Here is a 14,836-nt window from a genome sequence, read left to right on the forward strand (position 1 = left end):
CACTTGGTGGTGAAGCCGGGTCCCTCACCGGGGACCGCGCCTGAGCTACTCCGGATCCAGCGAACTCAACCAGAAGAAATAGTAGGGTCTCTAAGGCATTGGGGCTTGATTCCAGGCACGATGGAAGCCGCTGAAGGTTGACAGGATTCTATTTACGTTTAAAAATTAACAATTTTTGCAGCAGCCTTGCGAAGAATGGGGGGCAAGAGGGCAAGCGGGGACACAGTGTGGAGTGAGGGAGGGAGACACTTGGGCGCCGACCACAGTGAGTTCACAAGGGCAAAGCCTTAGAACACTTACTTCAAGCACATAGTAAAGCTCTCAATCACTCTTTCTTTTTCTCCTTGATATTATTTGGGGTGGCAGTGAGATTGACAAAGACCTCATAGAGGATCGGCATCTGTGAATGTATAGGAATATAATGGATCTGATAGGAGATACTCCTAACTATTAACTACTTCATCGGCAGTTCATAATGAGACTGCAGGGTGAGAGGAGAAGGGAGCTTTGATATGCAACTTCAGATACTTCTGCAAGGTTTCAATTGTTAACAAAAAACATGTATTAACTCAGTAAGTATAAAGACAAAAGCACTATACAAAATATTCTTGAGTTAGAGAGGAAATAAAACTGTAGTTTTACCCTCCCGTTCTAATTCTAACCTTCCAGAGCAATGGCTCATGCCCAGAATTGAGAATCTGACGAATGGATGCACTGCCCGCCAGATATATTTACACATAAAATTTTGTATTTAATCTCAGCTTTATGGAAGTCCCTTTGAGATCGATCGACCCATTAAATATTCTTACAATATTATGTTTAATGGGTGAGTGTTATTCTATTGCAATGCTAATTATTTATTTAACCAAGAACTCCATGTTTAGGTCTTTTTTTATTAGAAGAAATATAGACATAAACTTTGATGTAGTTAAAAATCTGCATATTTCTTAGATTTTTTTCAAGGAGAACTATGTAGAAATGGATTACCTAGGGCCAAAGGGTCACAGGCTCTCCAGAATAATTGTACATTCCAGTTTATTTGAATATTCCCATACCCTCACTAATATTGCTAGTATAGTTTTCAAAAACGTTTTAATTTAATAAAGCCTTTGATTCTAATTTCAATCTCTTACAGCATCTGCACTAATTCTAATAATCCATGGTCTCTACCATTAATTTTAACTCCTACGTGTCTACTGTTAATTCCTTTCTACTGTTAATTTCTAGGCCCGGTCAAATCTAGTTCCGCAACTCCTAATTCTTAAATCCCACATACCCCACAACCAGAGGTGGATTAAGGTCGGTTGAAGCCCGGGGCGCAAAAGAAAATATTAGGCCCCTTGTTATTAGAAAAAAAGTGTAAAGTTGGGGTTTTGCGAGGCCCTTCCGCAGATCGGACACAGGGCGGGCGCGCCCGGTGCGCTCGCTGTTAAATCCGCCTATGCCCACAACCCTAGTTTTAATTTAAATCTGCAGCAGCCTTTAGTCCTCTTGCCAACTACATGACTTTTACATTCCTAATTCCAACCAGCATCCTCCTACAAACACACACACACTCAAACACACACCTGTTTCTATTTTTATTGTAGAATATTCAGAAAATACACGAAAACATAAGATACCTAAAGCAAAAAAATTGTAACCCCATCACCTAGAGAGGATCACTACTATTAATGTTTCGGTTTTATGTCCTTCCAACGTTTTTCTGTGCGTTATGTATGTAATTATAATTCTAAACCAAAGTATGAGCATGTTATTATTTAATAACCTAGTGAATATTGTCATGTCATTAAATATTTGTAACGTGATTTTAATGACATAAATAATTCTCTAACATGTAATTAGATTTTTGTTATTTTTTAATCTTGAAAATGTTTTTCCTAATTGCACATGAATTAATACATTATTACAAAACATGGGACAGATAAATTTTAAACATTCCTATATACCTATAGAAATATATAGCTTCACTTTATGCTTTTAAGTTTTAAAAATATATAAATGACATTTTAGTTTATGTATTGTTCTGTTAATTGCTTTATTTACTTACTATTACTATAGCTTAAAGATCTTTCCATGTTAGTGTATATAAATCTACCTCATTTATTTTGTATACTGAATAGTAATAGTCCACTGAATGAGTGTACTATAATTAACTATATTGGTTTAGTCACCTATTGATAAATACATATTGTTTTCAATCTTTTACTGTAACCATACATTTATTTTACTATTTACAGGGCTGCAATGAAAATCCTTGTATATGCTTTTTTAGTATTTGTTAAAATATTTTTGTAAGATAAAGATAAAGAAGCGAAATAGATGGCTCAACGACAGCACATTTTGAAATTTTAACATATATGCCAAATTGCTATGTAGGAAGACTCAGTATACCCCACCAGCAGCAGTGAATAAGAATAACCATTTCCCTAAATTTTTATCCATACTGAGTATTAGCCAATTCTTTGAATGTTGTGCCAATGTGATGGGTGAAAAATGTTGTTCCATTGCTTGGTTTCTTGTATTTTTAGTGAGGTTAAGGAATAGTTTCACGTGTTTGTTGACTGTTTGTTCAGGTTGTTTTGTGACTTGCCTATTCATATCTTTCATTCATCTTCCAATTGGATTGTTTGGCTTCTTATATTGAATTCTGTAGTCTAGAAATAAATCTTTATTATATGTGTGGGAAAATGTTTTGCAGACTTCTGTTTATTTTTAAACTTTGTTCACAGGGTCGTTATGGGTATAGATTTTTTAAACGTTGATATATTCAAATTTATGAGTTGTTTCTTTTATGGTTTTGCATTTTAAGTCTTGCATAAGAAGGACTTTCTATACCAAGATTAGTAACATTGTTCTGTATTTTTTGGTAACACTTTAGAATTGTTTGTGTTTAGCTCTTTAATTTTCTGAAATTGCTTTTGGTAAGTATTTTTCTAAGTCATGAAGTATTCTAATACTGTTATGCTTAAGAGGTGAATATTATTCCATTGTAATACTAATTACTTGGTATTTCTCTTGTGCCCAAAAAAAGAACAGACCATTCTTTCCCTTTATTTAAAACCAAATTCCTAAGTATACGATATATATACATTTAAATGTAAATCATCAGTTCAATATTCCTAAAATCCACACTAGCACCAGTTCCACAGTTTTTTAAGCACTTGAACTTTAAATTATTACCTTATACTTGCTAGGTCAAGCCCCTCTGTCTTTTTTCCCCACAAATATCTTAACTATTCACATGTATTTTCTCTCAGATGAATTTTTAACTTAGCTTGTAAAGTTCTATAAGAATTCCTACTGGGCTTTTGATTGCATAAATTTATTTCATCAAATGGCATAGGATATTTTATTCGGTGAACCAGTCTTCTGTGGTCATATATGCCTGTTGTTTCTAATTGTCCACTGTTACAAGCAGTTCTGTAAAGGACATTTAGAAAAATCTTTGCTCACATCTCTGATTATTTAACTACAATAAATTTTAATAAGGCAAAGCATATTAGCCTTTTGGGGGAGGTTGATAGGTATTACACAATGTACTTAGAAGAAAGATTTTACCAATTTATATTTTCCATGGGGTGTACAGGTGTATTATTTTCCTATCCTACTGCATGACTGGGTCATAATGGGGTTGAACCTTTGAAAATTTGATAGGCAATATATCTCATTGTTTTGCTGATGTAATGTGTTTTGTAAAGATGGTCCCCAACTTACAATGGTTTGACTTATGAATTTTTTTACTTTAAGGTGGCCTAAGAATATGCATTTAGTAGAAACAATACTTCAGATTTTGAATTTTGATCTTTCCCCAGGCTAATATTTAGCACAATACTCTCTACTGATGCTGGGTAGCTACAGCTAGCCTCAGCTCCCAGTCAGCCACATGATCACAAAGACACCACAGACACTCTGCAATGTACTGTCTTGCCAGCAATTTTTGGATATTATGTTCTGAGCACATTTAAGGTAGGCTAGGTTAAGCTATGCTGTTTGGTAGGTTAGATGTATTAAATGCATTTTATTTCTTTTTTCTTTTTTTAATCATTACTTTTATTTAGAAAATTAAACTTAATGGGGTGTCACTGATTAATAAGAGTACACAGGTTTCAGGTAAACATCTCTATAGCATTTGAACTGTTGATTGTGTTCTGTCCCCATCACCCAAAGTCAGATCACTCTCTGTCACTGCATACTTCTCCCTCTTTACTCATCTCCCCCATAAACCCCTCCCCCTGGCAATCACTTCACTTTTTTTTTTGTATTTTTCTGAAGTTGGAAACGGGGAGGCAGTCAGACAGACTCCTGCATGCGCCCAACCGGGATCCACCCGGCACACCCACCAGGGCGTGATGCTCTGCCCATCTGGAGCATTGCTCTGTTGCGACCAGAGCCATTCTAGCTCCTGAGGCAGAGGCCATGGAGCCATCCTCAGTGCCCGGGACAACTTTGCTCCAATGGAGCCTTGGCTGTGGGAGGGGAAGAGAGAGACAGAGAGGAAGGAGAGGAGGAGGGGTGGAGAAGCAGATGGGCGCTTCTCTTGTGTTCCCTGGCCAGGAATTGAACCCGGGACTCCTGCACACCAGGCTGATGCTCTACCACTGAGCCAACCAGCCAGGGCACCACTTTACTTTTATCTATGTCCATTAGTCTCAGTTTTATATCTCACCTATGTATGGAATTATCTAGTTCTTAGCTTTTCCTGATTTACTTATTTCATACAGTATATTGTTCTTAAAGTTCATCCATGTTGTCATAAATGTCACTATGTCACTATTTCTTATGGCTGAGTAGTATTCCATTGTGTATATATACCACACCTTCTCTATCCAGTCCTCTATCGGAGGATACTTTGGTTGTTTCCATGTCTTGGCCTCTATGAGTAATGCTGCGATGAACATGGAGGTGCAAGTGTCTTTATGTACCAATGACTTTTAGTTTTTTGGGTAGCTACCCAGTAGAGGGATTGCTGGGTCATATGGTAGTTCTATTCTTAGGTTTTTGAGGAACCACCATACTTCCATAATGGCTATACTGGTTTACATTTGCACCAGCAGTGAAAGAGGGTTCCTTTTTCTCCACAGTCTCTCCAACACTTGTTATTACCTGTCTTGTTGATAATAGCCAATCTAACAGGTGTGAGTTAGTATCTCATTATACTTTTGATTTGCATTTCTCAAATAGTTAGTGAAGATGATCACTTTTTCATCTATTGGCCATTAAATGCAGAGAATCACTCCCACATGAGCCCCCACTGGGGTCCACCCTGGCAAGCCCCCTACTAGGTGATGTTCTGCCTGTCTGGGCTGCCGCTCCTTTGCTTGGCAACCGAGCTATTTAAGCACCTGAGGCAGGCCATGGAGCCATCCTCAGCACCCTGGGCCTATTTCCTCGAACCATTTGAGCCACAGCTGCGGGAAAGAGAGAAAGAGAGAGAGAGAGAGAATGGGGTAGGGTGGGGAAGCAGATGGGTGCTTCTCCTGTGTGCCCAAACTGGGAATGGAACCTGGGACTTCCACACACAGGGCTAATGCTCTACCACTGAGCCTTAAATGCATTTTCAACTTAAGGTATTTTCAATTCATGATATGTTATCAGGATGTAACCCTATTGTAAATAGACAAGCATCTGTATTCATTTTCTATTGTTGTGGAATGAATTTAGCAGTTTAAAACAACACCTTATTGACTCACAGTTCTATAGGTCAGAAGTCCTGATGGGCTTGGCTGAGTTCTGTGCTGAGGATCTTTCAATGCCAGAATTAAGGTGTCCTCAGACTTGGCTTTTATCTAGAGACTCTGGGGAAGAATCCACTTCTGATTTCCTTCAGGTTGTTGTGAGGATTCAGTTCCTTGCTCTTGTAGGACTGAGATCCCCATGCTCCCAGCTTCTAGAGGCCACACATATTTTTCCTCACTTGTCCCTTTCCATCTTCAAGCCTGCAGTGGCATGCTGAATCCCTCCATGCTTGAAATTTCTCTTTTCTTTCTGCCACTAGCCTGAGAAAACTGTCTGCTTTTAAAAGGTTTGTGTGATTATAGTAAGGCCATTGGAATAATCCGGAGTAATCTCCCTATTTTAAGGGGAGCTTTAATTATGTCTGCAAAATCCCCTTTACCACATAATGTAACAATTACAGGCAAGATATCATCACAACCACTGTCCGGAAATTTGGTTGGAAAATCTGGGCGAGGATGGGGGAGTGGACATTTTAGGATTCTGCCTACCATTGATTTATTTTCCCCTTTTCAAACAACTACATGAATCATTTTGTTTGTAAAATATTCAAACAGCATAGAAGTACTGTAATCAGAGAAAAATATTTATATAAAAGATGCTTTTTAGCATCCTTTCCCTCACTACCATGCCTGCATAATGGAACATCATTTTGTAACTGGCCACTCTACTTACCTTTCTTATCAGTTCTAGTAATTTGTGTATTCATTCTCTTTAGTTTTCCATGTGGATAACCATACCATCTGCAAATAATGATTTCTCCTCCTTTATTATAGTTGTAATTTCTATATGCATATATTTGACATATTGTGTTTTATTAAATTTCTAGGAAAATGTTAAATGCTAGAGGAAACAGTAGGCATCTTTTTCTTTTTCTTGGTTTTAATGAAACTTCTAGTGTAATGTTTCCCAACCTGATGTTCTAGATAATAGATTTTTATCATTTTTATTATATATTTTGCTATACTTGCTTTATCACATAGCCCTCATCTATCATCAATCAATCTTATATTTTTGATGCATTTCTCTCTTTCTATTTTAACTAGACTATGGAGGTTTCTCTGTTTTGTTGATATTTTCAGAGAACTATTTCTCAGATTTATTTCTCTGTTCTACCTTTTTTCTATTCTCTACTTTAATGAATTATTATTTTCAGCTTTTGTATTTATTAAATCTTCATCTACTTCTCTCTGTTTTGCTGTTTTCTTTGTAATGGCTTATGTTAAATGTGTAGCTTATAACTTCCATTTTTTTTAAGCGAGAGAGACAGACAGACAGGGACAGACAGAAAAGGAGAGAGATGAGAAGCATCAACTCATAGTGTGACACTTTAGTTTCATTGATTGTTTTCTCATACGTGCCTTGACCAGGGGGCTCCAGCCGAGCCAACTTTTTTCCTTGCTCAAACCAGCAACCTTGGGCTCAAGCCAGCAACCTTGGGCTCAAAGCTAGTGACCTTTGGACTCAAGCCAGCAACCTTGGGCTCAAAGCCAGTGACCTTTGGACTCAAGCCAGCAACCTTGGGCTCAAAGCCAGCAACCTTTGGTCTCAAGCCAGCGACCATGGTATCATGTCTATATTCCCATGCTCAAGCTGGTGAGCCTGCGCTCAAGCCGGCGACCTCAGGGTTTCAAACTGGGGTCCTCAGCATTCCAGGTTGATGCTCTATCCACTGTGCCACTTCCTGGTCAGGCTCATTCTTTAATATTTTTAAAAGCACTTAAAATTATAAATTTCTTTCTGTGATTGACCTTAATATGTAGTGCTTTCATTCTCATTAATTTTTATTCTATAATTTTGATTTTGGTTTCTTCTTTGACCATGAGTTATTTAAAAGTATTATTTGATTTTTGAGGAGACAAACATTTTTTTTTGTGCTGTTTTTGTGGTTAGAAGTTAGTTGTATTGCACTGTAATCCAATGGTATGACATTTATGATTTCTAATATTATAAATGTATTGTGCTTCCTTTTGTAACTCAGTAAGTACATCATCAATTTTTGCAAGTGTTCCACAACCATTAAAAAATAAAAACAGTTTATATGGTACAGCTTATCTGCTTTTCTAATTTCTTTATGTATTTTAATATAAATTGATTGGTTTGTGTGTTTATGACAAGATAATCTTTTTTGGGGGGTGACATTCATTAATAAATTTATACAGGTTTTAGATACACAATTCTACAGTATATCATTTGTATATTACATTGTCTGTTCATCAACCCAAGTCAAGTATTCCTGCATCACCATGTCTTATGATGAGATATTCTTGGTAGAAAGTATCTTTTATCAATCTCTCTCTTTACCTTATTTAAAACTCTTTTCCTTGTATACTAATATTTCTCATGCTCATGCTGTTGCCCCTATATTTTTTATGATTACAGAATGTCAGATAAATGTATACATTATTTGAATAGAATTAACAACTGTTAGTATGGAATATATTCTTCAGATCTTTTTCTGTCTATACCTTAGATATATTATAATAAATATTTTTAAACCATAAAAGGGGGATTCATGCTATATATGTTTTACAACTTACTTTACTGACTTAATGTTTTCTTGACATTCCTTCTATGTCAGTGTATATACACTACCTTATCCTTTTAAACTAATCTGTGGAGCTGGCATTTATACCAAGTGTCTGGCTTATCACTGTCTTTTTAAAAAAAAATCAAATAGCATGTCAGGGAAGCCTTCCCTGACTCCACCAAAACTGGACCAGGGTACTCTGTAATACACTTTCATCATCCTCTGCATTTTCCTCCCCAGGTACAGTTGTGTTTGTGATTAATGTCTTCCCTTCCCATATACACACCCCACACATTCTGCACTGGATAATGAGTTCCTCAAGAGTCAGACCATGTCTGTTTTGTTTATATCAGTACTCCAGCACCTAGCACAGAGCTGACAATTGTTCCTGTACAACAAATACTTTTTGAAGGAATGAATGGACAATTCTATGTGGCAAGTACGACAATTATGCCCACATTACAGGTTACCAAGTTATGCTGATTTGAGTAATAATAAGAGTCACCCTATAAGAAATCCTCTGAGGATCCTCAGAAGTAAGTGGATGAGGTAACAGTAGATTATAGATTTCTTAATATGTCAATACTTAAAGATTTACCTTATTTTTAAAACTAGTTGCATAGGGTGAATGATCTTTTGGATTGTTAGTAAATTTTTACTATTATTGAGTGTGAAAATGAACATCCTTGTAAATAACCTTGCACATGTATGTACTTCTGTAAGACAGGTGCCTGGAAACGGAATTACTGCAATGAGTATGCACATTTTACAATTGGATAGAGATTGCCAACTTGTCCCCTGAAAGAGAGTATACAAATTTATATTCATAATACCAGATTATGAGAGTGGTTTTTCCTACCCTTGCCCAAATTGTGTGTTTTCACCCATTTTTTCTTTGCTAATTTTATACAAAGGGCTATTTCATTGCTTTCATTTTATGTTTTGAATTTTTTGTGAAGTTGAGCACCTTTTGTATTCTGTTTTGGAATGTGTTCCCTGTTTGCATTGTTTGCTCATATTTTTATTGAATTTAATATTTTCTTATGATTTGGAATAACTCTTTTTAAATTGTGGATATATTATTTGTCTTCCTTTCCCAAATATTTTCCTCAGTTTGTTATATGTCTTTTAACCTTGTAAATTTGTTTCTTAGAACACACAAATTTAAAATATTTAAAATTACTGGTCATTGCATTTGGAATAACTGGTTTATGTGATGTACTTACTGTACTTTGTCTTCCTGGCATCAAGATTATAAAACTCTTTCTCCATGGTTTCTTCTTGCACCTTTATGGTTTTTTTAAGGTGGAGAGATAGAGAGAGAGAGAGAGAGAGAGAGAGAGAGAGAGCACAGAAGGGAGAGAGATGAGAAGCACCAACTTGTAGTTGTGGCACTTTAGTTGTTCATTGATTGCTTCTCATATGTGTCTTGACTGGGGATTCCAGTCAAGCCAGTGACCCCTTGAGCGACCTTGAGCTTCAAGCCAGCCACTCCATGCTCAAGCTGGATAAGCTCGTACTCAAGCCAGTGACCTCTGAGTTTTGAACCTGGGTCCTCAACGTCACAGGTCGATGCCCTATCCACTGCGCAACCACTCGGTCAGGCACATCTTTATAGTTTTAACTTCAACCTTTAAATACTTGTGCCATATGAGTTTTATTTTTATGTACAGTGCAAATGTAGGTTTCCAACTTTAATTTTTCCCGTGGATATCCAATTGTTCCTATATAATTATTGAATAGTGATATTTTACTCACTCATTTGAAATGTCTCATTCATCAAATACTAATCTCCCAGATATTTTGGAATTCATTTCTAGAATCTCCTGTTCTATTGTGTAATGGCTAAAGAGTACAAGTTCTGGAGCCAGACTACCTGGGCTTATATACAGCTCTATCATTTACAGGTTCTGCATCTGTGAAATGGGGATAATGGTACCCATATCATAGGTTTGTGATTAATAAATAAGTTCATTTACATACAATTAGAGCAATCCTTGGCACATAAGAAGTACTGGTATTTTGTAATATTTATCACTTAAAATTTTATTATTGTTTTATCAATTTAATATAATGCTCAAAAATTAGGGGATATTTTATTGCTTCATAAACATTTTTAAATATCCCCTAATTTTTGTGAGCAGTATTGTATATGATCACATTTATGCATATATTTTTATTACCATTTTTAGAATTACTTTTAAACAACTTGAATAATTTGCATGTGACCTATAAAAGTATCAGTCATAATATTGTCCTATATTCCTAAATTGAGGAATAATATTGTCCCCATTCACAGATAACATGATTGTCTACACAGACAATTCCAAATAACACACACACACACACACACACACACACACACCTAGAACTGATAAGAGAATTTAGCAAGGTTTCAGAATACAAGGTCAACACTCAGAAATCAATTACATTTTATATACTAGCAAAGAACAATACTATTGTAATAGCTCCAAAAAATTAAACACTTAGGTAAAAAATATCTAACAAAACATGTACATGATCTATATGCTAAAAACTACAAAATGCTGATGAGAGAAATCTCCAAAGACTTAAAATAACCAGAGAAATACTGTGTTTATGGACTGGAACACTCAACATATCAAAGATGTCAGTTCTCCCTAAATTGATCTATAGATTTAATGGAGTTCCCATCAAAATCTCAATATTTTTTTGTAGATACAGATGAATTGACTCTAAAATTTATATAGAAAGGCAAAATAAGTAGAATAGCCAAAGTGATTTTGAAAAGATTTTAAGACTTACTGTATAGCTATTATCAAGATCATGTGGTATCGCAAAAGTATATACATATAGACCAATGCAGAAAAATAGAGAATGCAGAAATAGGCCACACAAATATGTTCAATTGATTTTTGACAAAGGTGCAAAGAATTTAATGGAATAATAACAACAGATAGTATTGGAAGAATTGTACATTCATATATAAGAAATAAACCTTGACCAAAGCCTCATACCTTATTTATAGATCTGGATGTAAATCATAAAACTATAATATTTTTAGAAGAAAATATAGGGAAATATTTGGAACTTTCTTACATTGCTGATGGGAATGCAAAATGATACAGCCATCCTAGGAAAGTTAGGCAAAGTCTTATAATGTTAAATGTAAGCTTAACATATGACCCAGAAATCCCAATCCTAGGTATATACTCTATAAGAATAAAAACTTAAGTTCACACAAAACCTGTACAGAAAAGCTAAAGGTGTTCTATTCATAATCACCAAAACCTGGAAACAACCCAAATATCTTGTAAGGATGAATGGATAAACAACCTGTTACACTCATCCAGTGGAATACTATTCGGCAGTAAAAAGCAATGAACATGTAACAGTTTGGATGAACCTCAAAGGCATTTACAATGAGTGAAAGAAGATGAGCTCAAAAGATTACATACTGTATGTTTCTGTTTATATGACATTTTTGAATGAACAAAAAATATAGTGAGGAACAGATCAGCAATTAGGTAAGGAGAGAAGGTATGACTTCAAAGCAATAGCATAAATGAAGTTTTTATGGGGTGATGGAACTATTCTCTATCCTGATTGTGGTGGTGGTTACATGAAACTCTCCATGTGTTAAAATTCCTGGTAAAAAGCTAAGAACTATATGATTTCACACATAGGTGGGATATAGAACTGAGACTCATGGGCATAGATAAAAGTGAAGTGATTACCATGGAGAGGGAGTTCAAGAGAGGGGGTTGGAAGAGGGGAGTAAAGAGGGACCAATATACGGTGACGGTAACGGAAAATGATTTGACTCTCTGGATGATGGGCACACAATACGATCAACAGTTCAAATGCTATAGAGATGTTTACCTGAAAACTATTGATCAATGTTACATCAGCCCATTAAATTTAATTTTCTAAATAAAGTTTTTGCCCTAGCTGGTTGGCTCAGCAGTAGAGCATTGGCCGGCATGTGGAAGTTCAATTCCCAGTCAGGGCACACATGAGACGTGACCATCTGCTTCTCCACCCCTCTTCCTTTTCTCTCTCTCCCTTTCTATCTCTTTCCTTTTCTTCCTCTCCTGCAGCCAGGGCTTGAATGGTTGAACAAGCTGTCCCTGGGCACTGAGGATGGCTCCATGGCTTTGCCTCAGGCACTAAAATAGCTCAGTTGCAGAGCAATGTAGCAATGCCCCAGATGGGCAGAACATCGCCCCATAGAGGGCTTCCAGGTGTATCCCAGTTGGGGCATATGCAGGAGTCTGTCTCTCTGCTTCTCCACCTCCCACTTAATAAAAATAAAATAAAATAAAATTTTAAAAATTAAATTTACTGTATTTTAAATATACAAAAAATGCTAGAATTAGAATAACAACTGCAACTTTGTTTAACCATTTGTATCCTAACAATTTTTTTTCTGGGAATTTTAAGGTCCCTATAAAATATCCTAAGTATAGCTAGACCTCTGTACTCAAACTAGTTAACACTCTCATGTTCTGCAAGGTGCATCAGACAGAACTCTTTCAGTTGCAAATAACAGCAAAGCCAACACAAAGTGGATAAAATTGGACCAATAAGACCATTTTATTCCATTTTATTGTCTCAGACATACAGGGATAAAAAGTAGGTGATTAAGCAGCTCTGTAGTATGATTAACAACCCAGTTTCCCTCCACCCTGTTTCCTTGTCCTTAGCCTTTGGTCCTTCACCTTATGATCTCAAGATGGCTGCAGCCACTCAGGTATCACATGGTCATACATTAATATCAAGAGGCTGCAAGAAAAAGCATGTGTCATGTGTCTTTTATTAAGATCAAGAGAAACTTTTCCCAGGTGCCCAGGTAAACATTCCCTCCTATCTCAATGGCCAGAAATCATGTCTCTCTTGACCATGTCTAAATCAATCATTTGGCAAGGGAAATGGAAATACTATGATTAGCTAGTTCAGACCAGTGTCACTCATAGTATGGTCCCTGGATTGGTGCTAGTCTACCAACTGTTGGTTATTAGTTGTTGGGAAAACAGCTGTGTTAGGCTTGCTCCCTTGCACTTTGCATAATTAAAGCGTAAGTACGTGGCAGAGCCGCATGTGTATAGCCTGTGGGAGGCGACAGGTGCTTTCCCTCAGCACAGATCTCTCTCCCTGCCGCTGGGAGGTGCGCTTCCCTGATTCCCTCAGCTGCCACCGTGAGAGGCAGTTTTCTTGATCCCTTGCCCTCCACTGCAAAAGCTGTTTTCTTTTGCTTATTTGCTGGCCCTTTCTGTGAGCCTCCAATAAACGGGTATGGCCCAATGCTTTCTGGCTCCGCAGTTCCTCTACCATCTGCCTGAACTCAATGTGAATCTGCCTGGCCTCGGGCACTGGCATCACGCCAGTCCACAACAAACTAAGTATAGAGATTGAGATTAAACATTTAGAAACTTTTATGACAGGCAGAGGAATTGCTGTGCTTTTTGAATATAATAAATATTGGTGGCTGATATTTTGTAGGTCTTCATTTGAAAATCTCAGCTCTTGTGATGCACAGGATCACCCTAAATAACCACAAAATGGGGGCTTTATTAAGGAGAAAGAGAGTGAATGATGGCCTTTGAGTATGGTGCCAACAGTGTGAGCCATGCAAAAACTGATGGGTATGATGTTGCTCCTAGGAACCCTGGAAAATTCCAGACAAGAACAAAATGTGTGTCTAGCATTGTAAGGCAGGCTCTCTTTTTGGTTTCACTTGCACATGCACAAGTCCCAGTGGGTAGAGTCTTGAACAGCCAGGTGGAATTGGGCCTCTCCTTAGAAGCCACACCCCAAAACCTGTTTCCCAACTGGCCCAACATTACCTTTGTTTGTTGTCATACCGGAGAGTCCTCCTTAGAAGGTTATAATTGGCCTACATCTGCCATTCTTGCTCATAAGAGCAAAAACAAAAGAAAAAAAATCCACTAGACATGTCAAATTTGGCGCATCCAATGACTGAGTTACAGTAGCCTGTGACAGGGGATTTCAAACATTTTTAAAGCACAACTCACATAGAAAAATATTTGACATCACAAATTGGTACACATGCAGCTGTGCACACGCATGCACACACATCTGGAACCAATGTTTCACAAAACAGTATTTACTGTATGTAATGCACTCTGGGTTTTTTTTAAATGGTATTCATTTTTTTTTCATTTAAAAAAAATGCTGATCTTGTCCCACTAAATTAATTTCACAGTCCACCAATGAGTTATGACCTGCAGTTTGGAAAGATATGCCCTTAATGGGGGAGATGTAATGTTTCTCAATTGCAGAAGCCTGTAGAGTGGCCACCAGTGGCTTTATGTGAGATGTTGTAGCTCCCTCTGTCTCTACTACCAAGACTTGAGCCCTAAACCAGGATAATGCTTCTGCAACCTTATCTTTTTTTCTCACAAGTTTCCCTGACCTCAGAGCTTTTGCCTTCTAAATCAGCTGCCTTAGCAGGTGAGAAGGCCAGAGGCCCTCCAGGCTGTTCATGGAGCCTGAGTTGCCCTAGCAAAAGACGTGGCTATAATTGACTCCCACTGTTACCTGCTCCAGACTAGCCTGCCTCTCCACACT

Source organism: Saccopteryx bilineata, chromosome X, assembly GCF_036850765.1.
Source record: "Saccopteryx bilineata isolate mSacBil1 chromosome X, mSacBil1_pri_phased_curated, whole genome shotgun sequence".
Classification (NCBI taxonomy): domain Eukaryota; kingdom Metazoa; phylum Chordata; class Mammalia; order Chiroptera; family Emballonuridae; genus Saccopteryx; species Saccopteryx bilineata.